Here is a 22357-nt window from a genome sequence, read left to right on the forward strand (position 1 = left end):
CCTCTCATTGGTTCTCGCTATTCCTGTTCATCTTCCGCAGAAATTGCAAACTGGGCCAAACAGGAGGTTAAAGGGACTGACTCTCCAAGTCGGGAGAGTGTTAGTAAAGCATCTGGAATGTTGCACCCGAGTACCAGGGTATGAAAACTGAGACATATTTGAACACGTCTCCCAATCACATGGTTGATCATACTCTGGGTTCCACATGCATGTTTTAGCTGAAGGAAGAATACCTTAAACCTGGAGAGTTGAGACCCGTGTAATGGGTACCATGCAATATGACTTCAAAGTGTCTTCATTTGCTCACCGAACCTCTCCAATCCTATCACTGCTGCGTTTATGCCCCTGTACACATGCTTGATTCTCTTTCGGAGACATAGCAATCCATAGGTTTTAAGATACTTACTAGTCAGGTACATTCTTAGGCGTTTAATATGGGGTGTTGAGTCCATTTCGTTGAGCAAGGAGTAGCTCTTGTCTATTCCATATTTGGCTTAAGGAACTTTATCTGTGCTCATTTCGATCTCTGGTTTTATGCAGCACCCCAACTCACCTTTACCCTTAAGCAAGCATAAGTTGGTTTTCTAAATTTGAGACCCTGTTCTGTTCTGTAATTCAGTTCCTGTGTAGCCAAGTTTACATTCCGTGTATTACTGATATCTTATGATGTTTCTTTTTCTGTGTGACTTATTTCAGTTAGAATCATCATACCTGAATCCACTCATTGTGCTGCTAAGGGCCTGATGACACAGATTTCATTGCTGAGTGATATTGCTTTGTAAGTAAATACCACAAGATCTTTATCCATTTTTCACTTTCTGCGATGTTGAACTTGTACTGTAAATGAGGTTCTTGTATACAGAGCCGTCCCAAACTTTGGGGTGGCTGTGTCTTTTTGATTTTAATTTCCCTAAGCTATAGGACCATAAGTGGCAGTGCCCTAGGTTCTGTTGCTTTGTTTTTTAGATGTTTCAGGAAACACCATACACTTCTCCCGAGTGGTTGTTGGCAATTTACATCCCGCCCATCAGCATAACAAGGCTCCCAGTTCTCCATGGCCTGTCCTGCCTTTCTGGATTTTACACTTTTTTCAGATGGCCCTTTTGACCGGGGGGAAGTGAGACTTCATTGTAGTGCAGATTTCCTTTGCAAGCTTGCTTGGTTGGCCAAAAAGGGCGTATGCGTTTTTTCCTGAATATATTCAGGAAAAAACGCATACGCCCTTTTTGGCCAAGTGCATCATTGTGGACGTTCTGCCTCTTTTCCTATGCTTTCAATGCAATTCCAGTCTACCTCCTGAAATCGGTTTCCTGCAATTCTGCCCCGCTTTCAAGTCCTCTTGGCAGCCTTACTTCAGTCTATTTTTGGACGATAGCTGTCATTTATAACTCTGCAGGTTTGTGAATTACAGTGCCCCTGAGCTCCTTTCTTCAACTTGCTTTCCTGTGACCTGGCCGCAACACCGCAGGATGGCTTCAGGCCCTAATCTGGTTCCGGCAGGGCACGCTGAGCCTTTGGTTAATTCCTCTTCTTGGTGGAAAATGAGAGTTAAATTTGCCCGTCCAGACACCTCCAGCTAGCCTCTCATTGGTTCTCGCTATTCCTGTTCATCTTCCGCAGAAATTGCAAACTGGGCCAAACAGGAGGTTAAAGTGACTGACTCTGCAAGTCTGGAGAGTGTTAGTAAAGCGTCTGGAATGTTGCACCCGAGTACCAGGGTACGAAAACTGAGACATATTTGAACACGTCTCCCGATCACATGGTTGATCATACTCTATGTTCCACATGCATGTTTTAGCTGAAGGAAGAATACCTTAAACCTGGGTAGTTGAAACCCGTGGAATGGGTACCATGCAATATGACTTCAAAGGGTCTTCATTTGCTCACCGAACCTCTCCAATCCTATCACTGCTGCGTTTATATCCCTGTACACATGCTTGATTCTCTTTCGGAGACATAGCAATCCATAGGTTTTAAGATACTTACTAGTCAGGTACATTCTTAGGCGTTTAATATGCGGTGTTGAGTCCATTTCGTTGAGCAAGGAGTAGCTCTTGTCTATTCCATATTTGGCTTAAGGAACTTTATCTGTGCTCATTTCAATCTCTGGTTTTATGCAGCACCCCAACTCACCTTTACCCTTAAGCAAGCATAAGTTGTTTTTCTAAATTTGAAACCCTGTTCTGTTCTGTAATTCAGTTCCTGTGTAGCCAAGTTTACATTCCGTGTATTACTGATACCTTATGATGTCTCTTTTTCTGTGTGACTTATTTCAGTTAGAATCATCATACCTGAATCCACTCATTGTGCTGCTAAGGGCCTGATGACACAGATTTCATTGCTGAGTGATATTGCTTTGTAAGTAAATACCACAACTTCTTTATCCATTTTTCACTTTCTGCGATGTTGAACTTGTACTGTAAACGAGGTTCTTGTAAACAGAGCCGTTCCAAACTTTGGAGTGGCTGTGTCTTTTTGATTTTAATTTCCCTAAGCTATAGGACCATAAGTGGAAGTGCCCTAGGTTCTGTTGCTTTGTTTTTTAGATGTTTCAGGAAACACCATACACTTCTCCAGAGTGGTTGTTGGCAATTTACATCCCGCCCATCAGCATAACAAGGCTCCCAGTTCTCCATGGCCTGTCCTGCCTTTCTGGATTTTACACTTTTTTCAGATGGCCCTTTTGACCGGGGGGAAGTGAGACTTCATTGTAGTGCAGATTTCCTTTGCAAGCTTGCTTGGTTGGCCAAAAAGGGCGTATGCGTTTTTTCCTGAATATATTCAGGAAATATATTCAGGAAAAAAAATATATTCAGGAAAAAATGCATACGCCCTTTTTGGCCAAGTGCATCATTGTGGACGTTCTGCCTCTTTTCCTATGCTTTCAATGCAATTCCAGTCTACCTCCTGAAATCGGTCTCCTGCAATTCTGCCCCACATTCAAGTCCTCTTGGCAGCCTTACTTCAGTATATTTTTGGACGAAAGCTGTCATTTATAACTCTGCAGGTTTGTGAATTACAGTGCCCCTGAGCTCCTTTCTTCAACTCGCTTTCTTTTGAGCTGGCCGCAACACCGCCGGATGGCTTCAGGCCCTAATCTGGTTCCGGCACGGCACGCTGAGCCTTTGGTTAATTCCTCTTCCTGGTGGGAAATGAGAGTTAAATTTGCCCGTCCAGACAGCTCCAGCTAGCCTCTCATTGGTTCTCGCTATTCCTGTTCATCTTCTGCAGAAATTGCAAACTGTGCCAAACAGGAGGTTAAAGGCGCTGACTCTTCAAGTGGGGAGAGTGTGAGTAAAGCGTCTGGAATGTTGCACCCGAGTACCAGGGTACGAAAACTGAGACATATTTGAACACGTCTCCCGATCAAATGGTTGATCATACTCTAGGTTCCACATGCATGTTTTAGCTGAAGGAAGAATACCTTAAATTGGGTAGCTGAAACCCGTGGAATGGGTACCATGCAATATGACTTCAAAGGGTCTTCATTTGCTCACCGAACCTCTCCAATCCTATCACTGCTGCGTTTATGCCCCTGTACACATGCTTGATTCTCTTTCGGAGACATAGCAATCCATAGGTTTTAAGATACTTACTAGTCAGGTACATTCTTAGGCGTTTAATATGCGGTGTTGAGTCCATTTCGTTGAGCAAGGAGTAGCTCTTGTCTATTCCATATTTGGCTTAAGGAACTTTATCTGTGCTCATTTCAATCTCTGGTTTTATGCAGCACCCCAACTCACCTTTACCCTTAAGCAAGCATAAGTTGGTTTTCTAAATTTGAGACCCTGTTCTGTTCTGTAATTCAGTTCCTGTGTAGCCAAGTTTCCATTCCGTGTATTACTGATATCTTATGATGTTTCTTTTTCTGTGTGACTTATTAAAGTTAGAATCATCATACCTGAATCCACTCATTGTGCTGCTAAGGGCCTGATGACATAGATTTCATTGCTGAGTGATATTGCTTTGTAAGTGAATACCACAACTTCTTTATCCATTTTTCACTTTCTGCGATGTTGAACTTGTACTGTAAACGAGGTTCTTGTAAACAGAGGCGTCCCAAACTATGGGGTGTCTGTGTCTTTTTGATTTTAATTTCCCTAAGCTATAGGACCATAAGTGGAAGTGCCCTAGGCTCTGTTGCTTTGTTTTTTAGATGTTTCAGGAAACACCATACACTTCTCCTGAGTGTCTGTTGGCAATTTACATCCCGCCCATCAGCATAACAAGGCTCCCAGTTTTCAATGGCCTGTTGCCTTTCTGGATTTCACACTTTTTTCAGATGGCCCTTTTGACCGGGGAGAAGTGAGACTTCATTGTAGTGCAGATTTCCTTTGCAAGCTTGCTTGGTTGGCCAAAAAGGGCGTATGCGTTTTTTCCTGAATATATTCAGGAAAAAACGCATACGCCCTTTTTGGCCAAGTGCATCATTGTGGACGTTCTGCCTCTTTTCCTATGCTTTCAATGCAATTTCAGTCTACCTCCTGAAATCGGTTTCCTGCAATTCTGTCCCGCTTTCAAGTCCTCTTGGCAGCCTTACTTCAGTCTATTTTTGGACGATAGCTGTCATTTATAACTCTGCAGGTTTGTGAATTACAGTGCCCCTGAGCTCCTTTCTTCAACTCGCTTTCTTGTGAGCTGGCCGCAACACCGCAGGATGGCTTCAGGCCTTAATCTGGTTCTGGCACGGCACGCTGAGCCTTTGGTTATTTCCTCCTCCTGGTGGGAAATGAGAGTTAAATTTGTCCGTCCAGACACCTCCAGCTAGCCTCTCATTGGTTCTCACTATTCCTGTTCATCTTCCGCAGAAATTGCAAACTGTGCCAAACAGGAGGTTAAAGGCGCTGACTCTTCAAGTGTGGAGAGTGTCAGTAAAGCGTCTGGAATGTTGCACCCGAGAACCAGGGGTGGAAAACTGAGACATATTTGAACACGTCTCCCGAACAAATGGTTGATCATACTCTAGGTTCCACATGCATGTTTTAGCTGAAGGAAGAATACCTTAAATTGGGTAGCTGAAACCCGTGGAATGGGTACCATGCAATATGACTTCAAAGGGTCTTCATTTGCTCACCGAACCTCTCCAATCCTATCACTGCTGCGTTTATGCCCCTGTACACATGCTTGATTCTCTTTCGGAGACATAGCAATCCATAGGTTTTAAGATACTTACTAGTCAGGTACATTCTTAGGCGTTTAATATGCGGTGTTGAGTCCATTTCGTTGAGCAAGGAGTAGCTCTTGTCTATTCCATATTTGGCTTAAGGAACTTTATCTGTGCTCATTTCAATCTCTGGTTTTATGCAGCACCCCAACTCACCTTTACCCTTAAGCAAGCATAAGTTGGTTTTCTAAATTTGAGACCCTGTTCTGTTCTGTAATTCAGTTCCTGTGTAGCCAAGTTTCCATTCCGTGTATTACTGATATCTTATGATGTTTCTTTTTCTGTGTGACTTATTAAAGTTAGAATCATCATACCTGAATCCACTCATTGTGCTGCTAAGGGCCTGATGACATAGATTTCATTGCTGAGTGATATTGCTTTGTAAGTGAATACCACAACTTCTTTATCCATTTTTCACTTTCTGCGATGTTGAACTTGTACTGTAAACGAGGTTCTTGTAAACAGAGGCGTCCCAAACTATGGGGTGTCTGTGTCTTTTTGATTTTAATTTCCCTAAGCTATAGGACCATAAGTGGAAGTGCCCTAGGCTCTGTTGCTTTGTTTTTTAGATGTTTCAGGAAACACCATACACTTCTCCTGAGTGTCTGTTGGCAATTTACATCCCGCCCATCAGCATAACAAGGCTCCCAGTTTTCAATGGCCTGTTGCCTTTCTGGATTTCACACTTTTTTCAGATGGCCCTTTTGACCGGGGAGAAGTGAGACTTCATTGTAGTGCAGATTTCCTTTGCAAGCTTGCTTGGTTGGCCAAAAAGGGCGTATGCGTTTTTTCCTGAATATATTCAGGAAAAAACGCATACGCCCTTTTTGGCCAAGTGCATCATTGTGGACGTTCTGCCTCTTTTCCTATGCTTTCAATGCAATTTCAGTCTACCTCCTGAAATCGGTTTCCTGCAATTCTGCCCCGCTTTCAAGTCCTCTTGGCAGCCTTACTTCAGTATATTTTTGGACGATAGCTGTCATTTATAACTCTGCAGGTTTGTGAATTACAGTGCCCCTGAGCTCCTTTCTTCAACTTGCTTTCCTGTGACCTGGCCGCAACACCGCAGGATGGCTTCAGGCCCTAATCTGGTTCCGGCAGGGCACGCTGAGCCTTTGGTTAATTCCTCTTCTTGGTGGAAAATGAGAGTTAAATTTGCCCGTCCAGACACCTCCAGCTAGCCTCTCATTGGTTCTCGCTATTCCTGTTCATCTTCCGCAGAAATTGCAAACTGGGCCAAACAGGAGGTTAAAGTGACTGACTCTGCAAGTCTGGAGAGTGTTAGTAAAGCGTCTGGAATGTTGCACCCGAGTACCAGGGTACGAAAACTGAGACATATTTGAACACGTCTCCCGATCACATGGTTGATCATACTCTATGTTCCACATGCATGTTTTAGCTGAAGGAAGAATACCTTAAACCTGGGTAGTTGAAACCCGTGGAATGGGTACCATGCAATATGACTTCAAAGGGTCTTCATTTGCTCACCGAACCTCTCCAATCCTATCACTGCTGCGTTTATATCCCTGTACACATGCTTGATTCTCTTTCGGAGACATAGCAATCCATAGGTTTTAAGATACTTACTAGTCAGGTACATTCTTAGGCGTTTAATATGCGGTGTTGAGTCCATTTCGTTGAGCAAGGAGTAGCTCTTGTCTATTCCATATTTGGCTTAAGGAACTTTATCTGTGCTCATTTCAATCTCTGGTTTTATGCAGCACCCCAACTCACCTTTACCCTTAAGCAAGCATAAGTTGTTTTTCTAAATTTGAAACCCTGTTCTGTTCTGTAATTCAGTTCCTGTGTAGCCAAGTTTACATTCCGTGTATTACTGATACCTTATGATGTCTCTTTTTCTGTGTGACTTATTTCAGTTAGAATCATCATACCTGAATCCACTCATTGTGCTGCTAAGGGCCTGATGACACAGATTTCATTGCTGAGTGATATTGCTTTGTAAGTAAATACCACAACTTCTTTATCCATTTTTCACTTTCTGCGATGTTGAACTTGTACTGTAAACGAGGTTCTTGTAAACAGAGCCGTTCCAAACTTTGGAGTGGCTGTGTCTTTTTGATTTTAATTTCCCTAAGCTATAGGACCATAAGTGGAAGTGCCCTAGGTTCTGTTGCTTTGTTTTTTAGATGTTTCAGGAAACACCATACACTTCTCCAGAGTGGTTGTTGGCAATTTACATCCCGCCCATCAGCATAACAAGGCTCCCAGTTCTCCATGGCCTGTCCTGCCTTTCTGGATTTTACACTTTTTTCAGATGGCCCTTTTGACCGGGGGGAAGTGAGACTTCATTGTAGTGCAGATTTCCTTTGCAAGCTTGCTTGGTTGGCCAAAAAGGGCGTATGCGTTTTTTCCTGAATATATTCAGGAAATATATTCAGGAAAAAAAATATATTCAGGAAAAAACGCATACGCCCTTTTTGGCCAAGTGCATCATTGTGGACGTTCTGCCTCTTTTCCTATGCTTTCAATGCAATTCCAGTCTACCTCCTGAAATCGGTCTCCTGCAATTCTGCCCCACATTCAAGTCCTCTTGGCAGCCTTACTTCAGTATATTTTTGGACGAAAGCTGTCATTTATAACTCTGCAGGTTTGTGAATTACAGTGCCCCTGAGCTCCTTTCTTCAACTCGCTTTCTTTTGAGCTGGCCGCAACACCGCCGGATGGCTTCAGGCCCTAATCTGGTTCCGGCACGGCACGCTGAGCCTTTGGTTAATTCCTCTTCCTGGTGGGAAATGAGAGTTAAATTTGCCCGTCCAGACAGCTCCAGCTAGCCTCTCATTGGTTCTCGCTATTCCTGTTCATCTTCTGCAGAAATTGCAAACTGTGCCAAACAGGAGGTTAAAGGCGCTGACTCTTCAAGTGGGGAGAGTGTGAGTAAAGCGTCTGGAATGTTGCACCCGAGTACCAGGGTACGAAAACTGAGACATATTTGAACACGTCTCCCGATCAAATGGTTGATCATACTCTAGGTTCCACATGCATGTTTTAGCTGAAGGAAGAATACCTTAAATTGGGTAGCTGAAACCCGTGGAATGGGTACCATGCAATATGACTTCAAAGGGTCTTCATTTGCTCACCGAACCTCTCCAATCCTATCACTGCTGCGTTTATGCCCCTGTACACATGCTTGATTCTCTTTCGGAGACATAGCAATCCATAGGTTTTAAGATACTTACTAGTCAGGTACATTCTTAGGCGTTTAATATGCGGTGTTGAGTCCATTTCGTTGAGCAAGGAGTAGCTCTTGTCTATTCCATATTTGGCTTAAGGAACTTTATCTGTGCTCATTTCAATCTCTGGTTTTATGCAGCACCCCAACTCACCTTTACCCTTAAGCAAGCATAAGTTGGTTTTCTAAATTTGAGACCCTGTTCTGTTCTGTAATTCAGTTCCTGTGTAGCCAAGTTTCCATTCCGTGTATTACTGATATCTTATGATGTTTCTTTTTCTGTGTGACTTATTAAAGTTAGAATCATCATACCTGAATCCACTCATTGTGCTGCTAAGGGCCTGATGACATAGATTTCATTGCTGAGTGATATTGCTTTGTAAGTGAATACCACAACTTCTTTATCCATTTTTCACTTTCTGCGATGTTGAACTTGTACTGTAAACGAGGTTCTTGTAAACAGAGGCGTCCCAAACTATGGGGTGTCTGTGTCTTTTTGATTTTAATTTCCCTAAGCTATAGGACCATAAGTGGAAGTGCCCTAGGCTCTGTTGCTTTGTTTTTTAGATGTTTCAGGAAACACCATACACTTCTCCTGAGTGTCTGTTGGCAATTTACATCCCGCCCATCAGCATAACAAGGCTCCCAGTTTTCAATGGCCTGTTGCCTTTCTGGATTTCACACTTTTTTCAGATGGCCCTTTTGACCGGGGAGAAGTGAGACTTCATTGTAGTGCAGATTTCCTTTGCAAGCTTGCTTGGTTGGCCAAAAAGGGCGTATGCGTTTTTTCCTGAATATATTCAGGAAAAAACGCATACGCCCTTTTTGGCCAAGTGCATCATTGTGGACGTTCTGCCTCTTTTCCTATGCTTTCAATGCAATTTCAGTCTACCTCCTGAAATCGGTTTCCTGCAATTCTGTCCCGCTTTCAAGTCCTCTTGGCAGCCTTACTTCAGTCTATTTTTGGACGATAGCTGTCATTTATAACTCTGCAGGTTTGTGAATTACAGTGCCCCTGAGCTCCTTTCTTCAACTCGCTTTCTTGTGAGCTGGCCGCAACACCGCAGGATGGCTTCAGGCCTTAATCTGGTTCTGGCACGGCACGCTGAGCCTTTGGTTATTTCCTCCTCCTGGTGGGAAATGAGAGTTAAATTTGCCCGTCCAGACACCTCCAGCTAGCCTCTCATTGGTTCTCACTATTCCTGTTCATCTTCCGCAGAAATTGCAAACTGTGCCAAACAGGAGGTTAAAGGCGCTGACTCTTCAAGTGTGGAGAGTGTCAGTAAAGCGTCTGGAATGTTGCACCCGAGAACCAGGGGTGGAAAACTGAGACATATTTGAACACGTCTCCCGATCAAATGGTTGATCATACTCTAGGTTCCACATGCATGTTTTAGCTGAAGGAAGAATACCTTAAATTGGGTAGCTGAAACCCGTGGAATGGGTACCATGCAATATGACTTCAAAGGGTCTTCATTAGCTCACCGAACCTCTCCAATCCTATCACTGCTGCGTTTATACCCCTGTACACATGCTTGATTCTCTTTTGGAGACATAGCAATCCATAGGTTTTACGATACTTACTAGTCAGGTACATTCTTAGGCGTTTAATATGGGGTGTTGAGTCCATTTCGTTGAGCAAGGAGTAGCTCTTGTCTATTCCATATTTGGCTTAAGGAACTTTATCTGTGCTCATTTCAATCTCTGGTTTTATGCAGCACCCCAACTCACCTTTCCCCTTAAGCAAGCATAAGTTGGTTTTCTAAATTTGAGACCCTGTTCTGTTTTGGAATGCAGTTCCTGTGTAGCCAAGTTTACATTCCGTGTATTAGTGATATCTTATGATGTTTCTTTTTCTGTGTGACTTATTTCAGTTAGAATCATCGTACCTGAATCCACTCATTGTGCTGCTAAGGGCCTGATGACATAGATTTCATTGCTGAGTGATATTGCTTTGTAAGTAATACCACAACTTCTTTATCCATTTTTCACTTTCTGCGATGTTGAACTTGTACTGTAAACGAGGTTCTTGTAAACAGAGGCGTCCCAAACTTTGGGGTGGCTGTGTCTTTTTGATTTTAATTTCCCTAAGCTATAGGACCATAAGTGGCAGTGCCCTAGGCTCTGTTGCTTTGTTTTTTAGATGTTTCAGGAAACACCATACACTTCTCCCCAGTGTCTGTTGGCAATTTACATCCCGCCCATCAGCATAACAAGGCTCCCAGTTCTCCATGGCCTGTCCTGCCTTTCTGGATTTTACACTTTTTTCAGATGGCCCTTTTGACCGGGGGGAAGTGAGACTTCATTGTAGTGCAGATTTCCTTTGCAAGCTTGCTTGGTTGGCCAAAAAGGGCGTATGCGTTTTTTCCTGAATATATTCAGGAATAAACGCATACGCCCTTTTTGGCCAAGTGCATCATTGTGGACGTTCTGCCTCTTTTCCTATGCTTTCAATGCAATTCCAGTCTACCTCCTGAAATCGGTTTCCTGCAATTCTGCCCCGCTTTCAAGTCCTCTTGGCAGCCTTACTTCAGTATATTTTTGGACGATAGCTGTCATTTATAACTCTGCATGTTTGTGAATTACAGTGCCCCTGAGCTCCTTTCTTCAACTCGCTTTCTTGTGACCTGGCCGCAACACCGCAGGATGGCTTCAGGCCCTAATCTGGTTCCGGGCCGGCATGCTGAGTCTTTGGTTAATTCCTCTTCCTGGTGGGAAATGAGAGTTAAATTTGCCCGTCCAGACACCTCCAGCTAGCCTCTCATTGCTTCTCGCTATTCCTGTTCATCTTCCGCAGAAATTGCAAACTGGGCCAAACAGGAGGTTAAAGGGACTGACTCTGCAAGTCTGGAGAGTGTTAGTAAAGCGTCTGGAATGTTGCACCCGAGTACCAGGGTACGAAAACTGAGACATATTTGAACACGTCTCCCGATCACATGGTTGATCATACTCTAGGTTCCACATGCATGTTTTAGCTGAAGGAAGAATACCTTAAACCTGGGTAGTTGAAACCCGTGGAATGGGTACCATGCAATATGACTTCAAAGGGTCTTCATTTGCTCACCGAACCTCTCCAATCCTATCACTGCTGCGTTTATGCTGCTGTACACCTGCTTGATTCTCTTTCGGAGACATAGCAATCCATAGGTTTTAAGATACTTACTAGTCATGTACATTCTTACGCGTTGAATATGCGGTGTTGAGTCCATTTCGTTGAGCAAGGAGTAGCTCTTGTCTATTCCATATTTGGCTTAAGGAACTTTATCTGTGCTCATTTCAATCTCTGGTTTTATGCAGCACCCCAACTCACCTTTACCCTTAAGCAAGCATAAGTTGTTTTTCTAAATTTGAAACCCTGTTCTGTTCTGTAATTCAGTTCCTGTGTAGCCAAGTTTACATTCCGTGTATTACTGATACCTTATGATGTTTCTTTTTCTGTGTGACTTATTTCAGTTAGAATCATCATACCTGAATCCACTCATTGTGCTGCTAAGGGCCTGATGACACAGATTTCATTGCTGAGTGATATTGCTTTGTAAGTAAATACCACAACTTCTTTATCCATTTTTCACTTTCTGCGATGTTGAACTTGTACTGTAAACGAGGTTCTTGTAAACAGAGCCGTTCCAAACTTTGGGGTGGCTGTGTCTTTTTGATTTTAATTTCCCTAAGCTATAGGACCATAAGTGGAAGTGCCCTAGGTTCTGTTGCTTTGTTTTTTAGATGTTTCAGGAAACACCATACACTTCTCCAGAGTGGTTGTTGGCAATTTACATCCCGCCCATCAGCATAACAAGGCTCCCAGTTCTCCATGGCCTGTCCTGCCTTTCTGGATTTTACACTTTTTTCAGATGGCCCTTTTGACCGGGGGGAAGTGAGCCTTCATTGTAGTGCAGATTTCCTTTGCAAGCTTGCTTGGTTGGCCAAAAAGGGCGTATGCGTTTTTTCCTGAATATATTCAGGAAAAAACGCATACGCCCTTTTTGGCCAAGTGCATCATTGTGGACGTTCTGCCTCTTTTCCTATGCTTTCAATGCAATTCCAGTCTACCTCCTGAAATCGGTTTCCTGCAATTCTGCCCCGCTTTCAAGTCCTCTTGGCAGCCTTACTTCAGTCTATTTTTGGACGATAGCTGTCATTTATAACTCTGCAGGTTTGTGAATTACAGTGCCCCTGAGCTCCTTTCTTCAACTCGCTTTCTTTTGAGCTGGCCGCAACACCGCCGGATGGCTTCAGGCCCTAATCTGGTTCCGGCACGTCACGCTGAGCCTTTGGTTAATTCCTCTTCCTGGTGGGAAATGAGAGTTAAATTTGCCCGTCCAGACACCTCCAGCTAGCCTCTCATTGGTTCTCGCTATTCCTGTTCATCTTCCGCAGAAATTGCAAACTGGGCCACACAGGAGTTTAAAACGACTGACTCTGCAAGTCGGGAGAGTGTTAGTAAAGCATCTGGAATGTTGCACCGGAGTACCAGGGTACGAAAACTGAGACATATTTGAACACGTCTCCCGATCACATGGTTGATCATACTCTAGGTTCCACATGCATGTTTTAGCTGAAGGAAGAATACCTTAAACCTGGGTAGTTGAAACCCGTGGAATGGGTACCATGCAATATGACTTCAAAGGGTCTTCATTTGCTCACGAACCTCTCCAATCCTATCACTGCTGCGTTTATGACCCTGTACACATGCTTGATTCTCTTTCGGAGACATAGCAATCCATAGGTTTTAAGATACTTACTAGTCAGGTACATTCTTACGCGTTTAATATGCGGTGTTGACTCCATTTCGTTGAGCAAGGAGTAGCTCTTGTCTATTCCATATTTGGCTTAAGGAACTTTATCTGTGCTCATTTCAATCTCTGGTTTTATGCAGCACCCCAACTCACCTTTACCCTTAAGCAAGAATAAGTTGGTTTTCTAAATTTGAGACCCTGTTCTGTTCTGTAATTCAGTTCCTTGTAGCCAAGTTTACATTCCGTGTATTACTGATATCTTATGATGTTTCTTTTTCTTTGTGACTTATTTCACTTAGAATCATCATACCTGAATCCACTCATTGTGCTGCTAAGGGCCTGATGACATAGATTTCATTGCTGAGTGATATTGCTTTGTAAGTAAATACCACAACATCTTTATCCATTTTTCACTTTCTGCGATGTTGAACTTGTACTGTAAACGAAGTTCTTGTAAACAGAGCCGTTCCAAACTTTGGGGTGGCTGTGTCTTTTTGATTTTAAATTGCCTAAGCTATAGGACCATAAGTGGAAGTGCCCTAGGCTCTGTTGCTTTGTTTTTTAGATGTTTCAGGAAACACCATACACTTCTCCCGAGTGGTTGTTGGCAATTTACATCCCGCCCTTCAGCATAACAAGGCTCCCATTCTCCATGGCCTGTCCTGCCTTTCTGGATTTTACACTTTTTTCAGATGGCCCTTTTGTCCGGGGGGAAATGAGACTTCATTGTAGTGCAGATTTCCTTTGCAAGCTTGCTTGGTTGGCCAAAAAGGGCGTATGCGTTTTTTCCTGAATATATTCAGGAAAAAACGCATACGCCCTTTTTGGCCAAGTGCATCATTGTGGACGTTCTGCCTCTTTTCCTATGCTTTCAATGCAATTCCAGTCTACCTCCTGAAATCGGTTTCCTGCAATTCTGCCCCGCTTTCAAGTCCTCTTGGCAGCCTTACTTCAGTCTATTTTTGGACGATAGCTGTCATTTATAACTCTGCAGGTTTGTGAATTACAGTGCCCCTGAGCTCCTTTCTTCAACTCGCTTTCTTGTGACCTGGCCGTAACACCGCAGGATGGCTTCAGGCCCTAATCTGGTTCCGGCCCGGCATGCTGAGCCTTTGGTTAATTCCTCTTCCTGGTGGGAAATGAGAGTTAAATTTGCCCGTCCAGACACCTCCAGCTAGCCTCTCATTGGTTCTCGCTATTCCTGTTCATCTTCCGCAGAAATTGCAAACTGGGCCAAACAGGAGGTTAAAGGGACTGACTCTCCAAGTCGGGAGTGTGTTAGTAAAGCGTCTGGAATGTTGCACCCGAGTACCAGGGGAGCAAAACTGAGACATATTTGAACACGACTCCCGTTCACATGGTTGATCATACTCTGGGTTCCACATGCATGTTTTAGCTGAAGGAAGAATACCTTAAACCTGGAGAGTTGAGACCCGTGTAATGGATACCATGCAATATGACTTCAAAGGGTCTTCATTTGCTCACCGAACCTCTCCAATCCTATCACTGCTGCGTTTATGCCCCTGTACACACGCTTGATTCTCTTTTGGAGACATAGCAATCCATAGGTTTTAAGATACTTACTAGTCAGGTACATTCTTAGGCGTTTAATATGGGGTTTTGAGTCCATCTCGTTGAGCAAGGAGTAGCTCTTGTCTATTCCATATTTGGCTTAAGGAACTTTATCTGTGCTCATTTCAATCTCTGGTTTTATGCAGCACCACAACTCACCTTTCCCCTTAAGCAAGCATAAGTTGGTTTTCTAAATTTGAGACCCTGTTCTGTTTTGGAATGCAGTTCCTGTGTAGCCAAGTTTACATTCTGTGTATTAGTGATATCTTATGATGTTTCTTTTTCTGTGTGACTTATTTCAGTTAGAATCATCATACCTGAATCCACTCATTGTGCTGCTAAGGGCCTGATGACATAGATTTCATTGCTGAGTGATATTGCTTTGTAAGTAAATACCACAACTTCTTTATCCATTTTTCACTTTCTGCGATGTTGAACTTGTACTGTAAACGAGGTTCTTGTAAACAGAGGCGTCCCAAACTTTGGGGTGGCTGTGTCTTTTTGATTTTAATTTCCCTAAGCTATAGGACCATAAGTGGCAGTACCCTAGGCTCTGCTGCTTTGTTTTTTAGATGTTTCAGGAAACACCATACACTTCTCCCCAGTGTCTGTTGGCAATTTACATCCCGCCCATCAGCATAACAAGGCTCCCAGTTCTCCATGGCCTGTCCTGCCTTTCTGGATTTTACACTTTTTTCAGATGGCCCTTTTGACCGGGGGGAAGTGAGACTTCATTGTAGTGCAGATTTCCTTTGCAAGCTTGCTTGGTTGGCCAAAAAGGGCGTATGCGTTTTTTCCTGAATATATTCAGGAAAAAACGCATACGCCCTTTTTGGCCAAGTGCATCATTGTGGACGTTCTGCCTCTTTTCCTATGCTTTCAATGCAATTCCAGTCTACCTCCTGAAATCGGGTTCCTGCAATTCTGCCCCGCTTTCAAGTCCTCTTGGCAGCCTTACTTCAGTCTATTTTTGGACGATAGCTGTCATTTATAACTCTGCAGGTTTGTGAATTACAGTGCCCCTGAGCTCCTTTCTTCAACTCGCTTTCTTTTGAGCTGGCCGCAACACCGCAGGATGGCTTCAGGCCCTAATCTGGTTCCGGCACGGCACGCTGAGCCTTTGGTTAATTCCTCTTCCTGGTGGGAAATGAGAGTTAAATTTGCCCGTCCAGACACCTCCAGCTAGCCTCTAATTGGTTCTCGCTATTCCTGTTCATCTTCTGCAGAAATTGCAAACTGGGCCAAACAGGAGGTTAAAGGGACTGACTCTGCAAGTCTGGAGAGTGTTAGTAAAGCGTCTGGAATGTTGCACCCGAGTACCAGGGTACGAAAACTGAGACATATTTGAACACGTCTCCCGATCACATGGTTGATCATACTCTAGGTTCCACATGCATGTTTTAGCTGAAGGAAGAATACCTTAAATCTGGGTAGTTGAAACCCGTGGAATGGGTACCATGCAATATGACTTCAAAGGGTCTTCATTTGCTCACCGAACCTCTCCAATCCTATCACTGCTGCGTTTATGCCCCTGTACACATGCTTGATTCTCTTTCGGAGACATAGCAATCCATAGGTTTTAAGATACTTACTAGTCAGGTACATTCTTACGCGTTTAATATGCGGTGTTGAGTCCATTTCGTTGAGCAAGGAGTAGCTCTTGTCTATTCCATATTTGGCTTAAGGAACTTTATCTGTGCTCATTTCAATCTCTGGTTTTATGCAGCACCCCAACTCACCTTTCCCCTTAAGCAAGAATAAGTTGGTTTTCTAAATTTGAGACCCTGTTCTGTTCTGTAATTCAGTTCCTGTGTAGCCAAGTTTACATTCCGTGTATTACTGATACCTTATGATGTTTCTTTTTCTGTGTGACTTATTTCAGTTAGAATCATCATACCTGAATCCACTCATTGTGCTGCTAAGGGCCTGATGACACAGATTTCATTGCTGAGTGATATTGCTTTGTAAGTAAATACTACAACTTCTTTATCCATTTTTCACTTTCTGCGATGTTGAACTTGTACTGTAAACGAGGTTCTTGTAAACAGAGGCGTCCCAAACTTTGGGGTGGCTGTGTCTTTTTGATTTTAATTTCCCTAATCTATAGGACCATAAGTGGAAGTGCCCTAGTTTCTGTTGCTTTGTTTTTTAGATGTTTCAGGAAACACCATACACTTCTCCAGAGTGGTTTTTGGCAATTTACATCCCGCCCATCAGCATAACAAGGCTCCCAGTTCTCCATGGCTTGTCCTGCCTTTCTGGATTTTACACTTTTTTCAGATGGCCCTTTTGACCGGGGGGAAGTGAGACTTCATTGTAGTGCAGATTTCCTTTGCAAGCTTGCTTGGTTGGCCAAAAAGGGCGTATGCGTTTTTTCCTGAATATATTCAGGAAAAAACGCATACGCCCTTTTTGGCCAAGTGCATCATTGTGGACGTTCTGCCTCTTTTCCTATGCTTTCAATGCAATTCCAGTCTACCTCCTGAAATCGGGTTCCTGCAATTCTGCCCCACATTCAAGTCCTCTTGGCAGCCTTACTTCAGTATATTTTTGGACGATAGCTGTCATTTATAACTCTGCAGGTTTGTGAATTACAGTGCCCCTGAGCTCCTTTCTTCAACTCGCTTTCTTGTGACCTGGCCGCAACACCGCAGGATGGCTTCAGGCCCTAATCTGGTTCCGGCACGGCACGCTGAGCCTTTGGTTATTTCCTCTTCCTGGTGGGAAATGAGAGTTAAATTTGCCCGTCCAGACACCTCCAGCTAGCCTCTCATTGGTTCTCGCTATTCCTGTTCATCTTCCGCAGAAATTGCAAACTGGGCCAAACAGGAGTTTAAAGGCGCTGACTCTCCAAGTGGGGAGAGTGTTAGTAAAGCATCTGGAATGTTGCACGCGAGTACCAGGGGAGGAAAACTGAGACATATTTGAACACGTCTCCCGTTCACATGGTTGATCATACTTGGGTTCCACATGCATGTTTTAGCTGAAGGAAGAATACCTTAAACCTGGAGAGTTGAGACCCGTGTAATGGGTACCATGCAATATGACTTCAAAGGGTCTTCATTTGCTCACCGAACCTCTCCAATCCTATCACTGCTGCGTTTATGCCCCTGTACACATGCTTGCTTCTCTTTTGGAGACATAGCAATCCATAGGTTTTACGATACTTACTAGTCAGGTACATTCTTAGGCGTTTAATATGCGGTGTTGAGTCCATTTCGTTGAGCAAGGAGTAGCTCTTGTCAATTCCATATTTGACTTAAGGAACTTTATCTGTGCTCATTTCAATCTCTGGTTTTATGCAGCACCCCAAGTCACCTTTCCCCTTAAGCAAGCATAAGTTGGTTTTCTAAATTTGAGACGCTTTTCTGTACTGTAATTCAGTTCCTGTGTAGCCAAGTTTACATTCCGTGTATTACTGATATCTTATGATGTTTCTTTTTCTGTGTGACTTATTTCAGTTAGAATCATCATACCTCAACCCACTCATTGTGATTCTAAGGGCCTGATGACATAGATTTCATTGCTGAGTGATATTGCTTTGTAAGTAAATACCACAACTTCTTTATCCATTTTTCACTTTCTGCGATGTTGAACTTGTACTGTAATCGAGGTTCTTGTAAACAGAGGCGTCCCAAACTTTGGGGTGGCTGTGTCTTTTTGATTTAAAATTCCCTAAGCTATAGGACCATAAGTGGAAGTGCCCTAGGCTCTGTTGCTTTGTTTTTTAGATGTTTCAGGAAACACCATACACTTCTCCCAAGTGGTTGTTGGCAATTTACATCCCGCCCTTCAGCATAACAAGGCTCCCAGTTCTCCATGGCCTGTCCTGCCTTTCTGGATTTTACACTTTTTTCAGATGGCCCTTTTGACCGGGGGGAAGTGAGACTTCATTGTAGTGCAGATTTCCTTTGCAAGCTTGCTTGGTTGGCCAAAAAGGGCGTATGCGTTTATATTCAGGAAAAAACGCATACGCCCTTTTTGGCCAAGTGCATCATTGTGGACGTTCTGCCTCTTTTCCTATGCTTTCAATGCAATTCCAGTCTACCTCCTGAAATCGGTTTCCTGCAATTCTGCCCCGCTTTCAAGTCCTCTTGGCAGCCTTACTTCAGTCTATTTTTGGACGATAGCTGTCATTTATAACTCTGCAGGTTTGTGAATTACAGTGCCCCTGAGCTCCTTTCTTCAACTCGCTTTCTTGTGACCTGGCCGCAACACCGCAGGATGGCTTCAGGCCCTAATCTTGTTCCGGCACGACACACTGAGCCTTTGGTTATTTCCTCTTACTGGTGGGAAATGAGAGTTAAATTTGCCCGTCCAGACACCTCCAGCTAGTCTCTCATTGGTTCTCGCTATTCCTGTTCATCTTCCGCAGAAATTGCAAACTGGGCCAAACAGGAGGTTAAAGGCGCTGACTCTCCTAGTGGGGAGAGTGTTAGTAAAGCATCTGGAATGTTTCACCCGAGTACCAGGGCAGGAAAACTGAGATATATTTGAACACGTCTCCCGTTCACATGGTTGATCATACTTGGGTTCCACATGCATGTTTTAGCTGAAGGAAGAATACCTTAAACCTGGGTAGTTGAAACCCGTGGAATGGGTACCATGCAATATGACTTCAAAGGGTCTTCATTTGCTCACCGAACCTCTCCAATCCTATCACTGCTGCGTTTATGCCCCTGTACGTATCCTTGATTCCCTTTCGGAGACATAGCAATCCATAGGTTTTAAGATACTTACTAGTCAGGTACATTCTTAGGCGTTTAATATGCAGTGTTGAGTCCATTTCGTTGAGCAAGGAGTAGCTCTTGTCTATTCCATATTTGGCTTAAGGAACTTTATCTGTGCTCATTTCAATCTCTGGTTTTATGCAGCACCCCAACTCACCTTTACCCTTAAGCAAGCATAAGTTGGTTTTCTAAATTTGAGACCCTGTTCTGTTCTGTAATTCAGTTCCTGTGTAGCCAAGTTTCCATTCCGTGTATTACTGATATCTTATGATGTTTCTTTTTCTGTGTGACTTATTTCAGTTAGAATCATCATACCTGAATCCACTCATTGTGCTGCTAAGGGCCTGATGACATAGATTTCATTGCTGAGTGATATTGCTTTGTAAGTAAATACCACAACTTCTTTATCCATTTTTCACTTTCTGCGATGTTGAACTTGTACTGTAAACGAGGTTCTTGTAAACAGAGGCGTCCCAAACTTTGGGGTGGCTGTGTCTTTTTGATTTTAAATTCCCTAAGCTATAGGACCATAAGTGGAAGTGCCCTAGGCTCTGTTGCTTTGTTTTTTAGATCTTTCAGGAAACACCATACACTTTTCCTTAGTGTCTGTTGGCAATTTACATCCCGCCCTTCAGCATAACAAGGCTCCCAGTTCTCCATGGCCTGTCCTGCCTTTCTGGATTTTACACTTTTTTCAGATGGCCCTTTTGACTGGGGAGAAGTGAGACTTCATTGTAGTGCAGATTTCCTTTGCAAGCTTACTTGGTTGGCCAAAAAGGGCGTATGCGTTTTTTCCTGAATATATTCAGGAAAAAACGCATACGCCCTTTTTGGCCAAGTGCATCATTGTGGACGTTCTGCCTCTTTTCCTATGCTTTCAATGCAATTCCAGTCTACCTCCTGAAATTGATTTCCTGCAATTCTGCCCCGCTTTCAAGTCCTCTTGGCAGCCTTACTTCAGTCTATTTTTGGACGATAGCTGTCATTTATAACTCTGCAGGTTTGTGAATTACAGTGCCCCTGAGCTCCTTTCTTCAACTCGCTTTCTTGTGACCTGGCCGCAACACCGCAGGATGGCTTCAGGCCCTAATCTGGTTCCGGCCCGGCATGCTGAGCCTTTGGTTAATTCCTCTTCCTGGTGGGAAATGAGAGTTAAATTTGCCCGTCCAGACACCTCCAGCTAGCCTCTCATTGGGTCTCGCTATTCCTGTTCATCTTCCGCAGAAATTGCAAACTGGGCCAAACAGGAGGTTAAAGGGACTGACTCTCCAAGTCGGGAGAGTGTTAGTAAAGCGTATGGAATGTTGCACCCGAGTACCAGGGGAGGAAAACTGAGACATATTTGAACACGACTCCCGTTCACATGGTTGATCATACTCTAGGTTCCACATGCATGTTTTAGCTGAAGGAAGAATACCTTAAACCTGGGTAGTTGAAACCCGTGGAATGGGTACCATGCAATATGACTTCAAAGGGTCTTCATTTGCTCACGAACCTCTCCAATCCTATCACTGCTGCGTTTATGACCCTGTACACATTCTTGATTCTCTTTCGGAGACATAGCAATCCATAGGTTTTAAGATACTTACTAGTCAGGTACATTCTTAGACGTTTAATATGCGGTGTTGAGTCCATTTCGTTGAGCAAGGAGTAGCTCTTGTCTATTCCATATTTGGCTTAAAGAACTTTATCTGTGCTCATTTCAATCTCTGGTTTTATGCAGCACCCCAACTCACCTTTACCCTTAAGCAAGCATAAGTTGGTTTTCTAAATTTGAGACCCTGTTCTGTTCTGTAATTCAGTTCCTGTGTAGCCAAGTTTACATTCCGTGTATTACTGATATCTTATGATGTTTCTTTTTCTGTGTGACTTATTTCAGTTAGAATCATCATACCTGAATCCACTCATTGTGCTGCTAAGGGCCTGATGACATAGATTTCATTGCTGAGTGATATTGCTTTGTAAGTGAATACCACAACTTCTTTATCCATTTTTCACTTTCTGCGATGTTGAACTTGTACTGTAAACGAGGTTCTTGTAAACGGAGCCTTTCGAAACTTTGGGGTGGCTGTGTCTTTTTGATTTTAATTTCCCTAAGCTATAGGACCATAAGTGGAAGTGCCCTAGGCTCTGTTGCTTTGTTTTTTAGATGTTTCAGGAAACACCATACACTTCTCCCGAGTGGTTGTTGGCAATTTACATCCCGCCCTTCAGCATAACAAGGCTCCCAGTTCTCCATGGCCTGTCCTGCCTTTCTGGATTTTACACTTTTTTCAGATGGCCCTTTTGACTGGGGGGAAGTGAGACTTCATTGTAGTGCAGATTTCCTTTGCAAGCTTGCTTGGTTGGCCAAAAAGGGTGTATGCGTTTTTTCCTGCATATATTCAGGAAAAAATGCATACGCACTTTTTGGCCAAGTGCATCATTGTGGACGTTCTGCCTCTTTTCCTATGCTTTCAATGCAATTGCAGTCTACCTCCTGAAATCGATTTCCTGCAATTCTGCCCCGCTTTCAAGTCCTCTTGGCAGCCTTACTTCAGTCTATTTTTGGACGATAGCTGTCATTTATAACTCTGCAGGTTTGTGAATTACAGTGCCCCTGAGCTCCTTTCTTCAACTCGATTTCTTTTGAGCTGGCCGCAACACCGCAGGATGGCTTCAGGCCCTAATCTGGTTCCGGCACGGCACACTGAGCCTTTGGTTATTTCCTCTTCCTGGTGGGAAATGAGAGTTAAATTTGCCCGTCCAGACACCTCCAGCTAGCCTCTAATTGGTTCTCGCTATTCCTGTTCATCTTCCGCAGAAATTGCAAACTGGGCCAAACAGGAGGTTAAAGGGACTGACTCTCCAAGTGGGGAGAGTGTTAGTAAAGCGTCTGGAATGTTGCACGCGAGTACCAGGGGAGGAAAACTGAGACATATTTGAACACGTCTCCCGTTCACATGGTTGATCATACTTGGGTTCC

General features: G+C 43.6%; 1 long non-coding RNA gene across 1 annotated transcript in view; it reads left to right on the forward strand.

Annotated features, from left to right (window-relative positions):
* The window catches only part of LOC307181144, a 902340-nt gene extending 888880 nt beyond the window's left edge, over positions 1–13460 (forward strand). The window contains exon 3 of the long non-coding RNA XR_013826008.1: positions 13390–13460. This is a non-coding gene — a long non-coding RNA (uncharacterized lncRNA). The remainder of the gene's footprint in view (positions 1–13389) is intronic.
* Positions 13461–22357: the final 8897 nt, after the last annotated feature.

The sequence above is a fragment of the Stenella coeruleoalba genome (genome assembly GCF_951394435.1).
Source record: "Stenella coeruleoalba genome assembly, contig: scaffold_51, whole genome shotgun sequence".
Taxonomy (NCBI): Eukaryota; Metazoa; Chordata; class Mammalia; order Artiodactyla; family Delphinidae; genus Stenella; species Stenella coeruleoalba.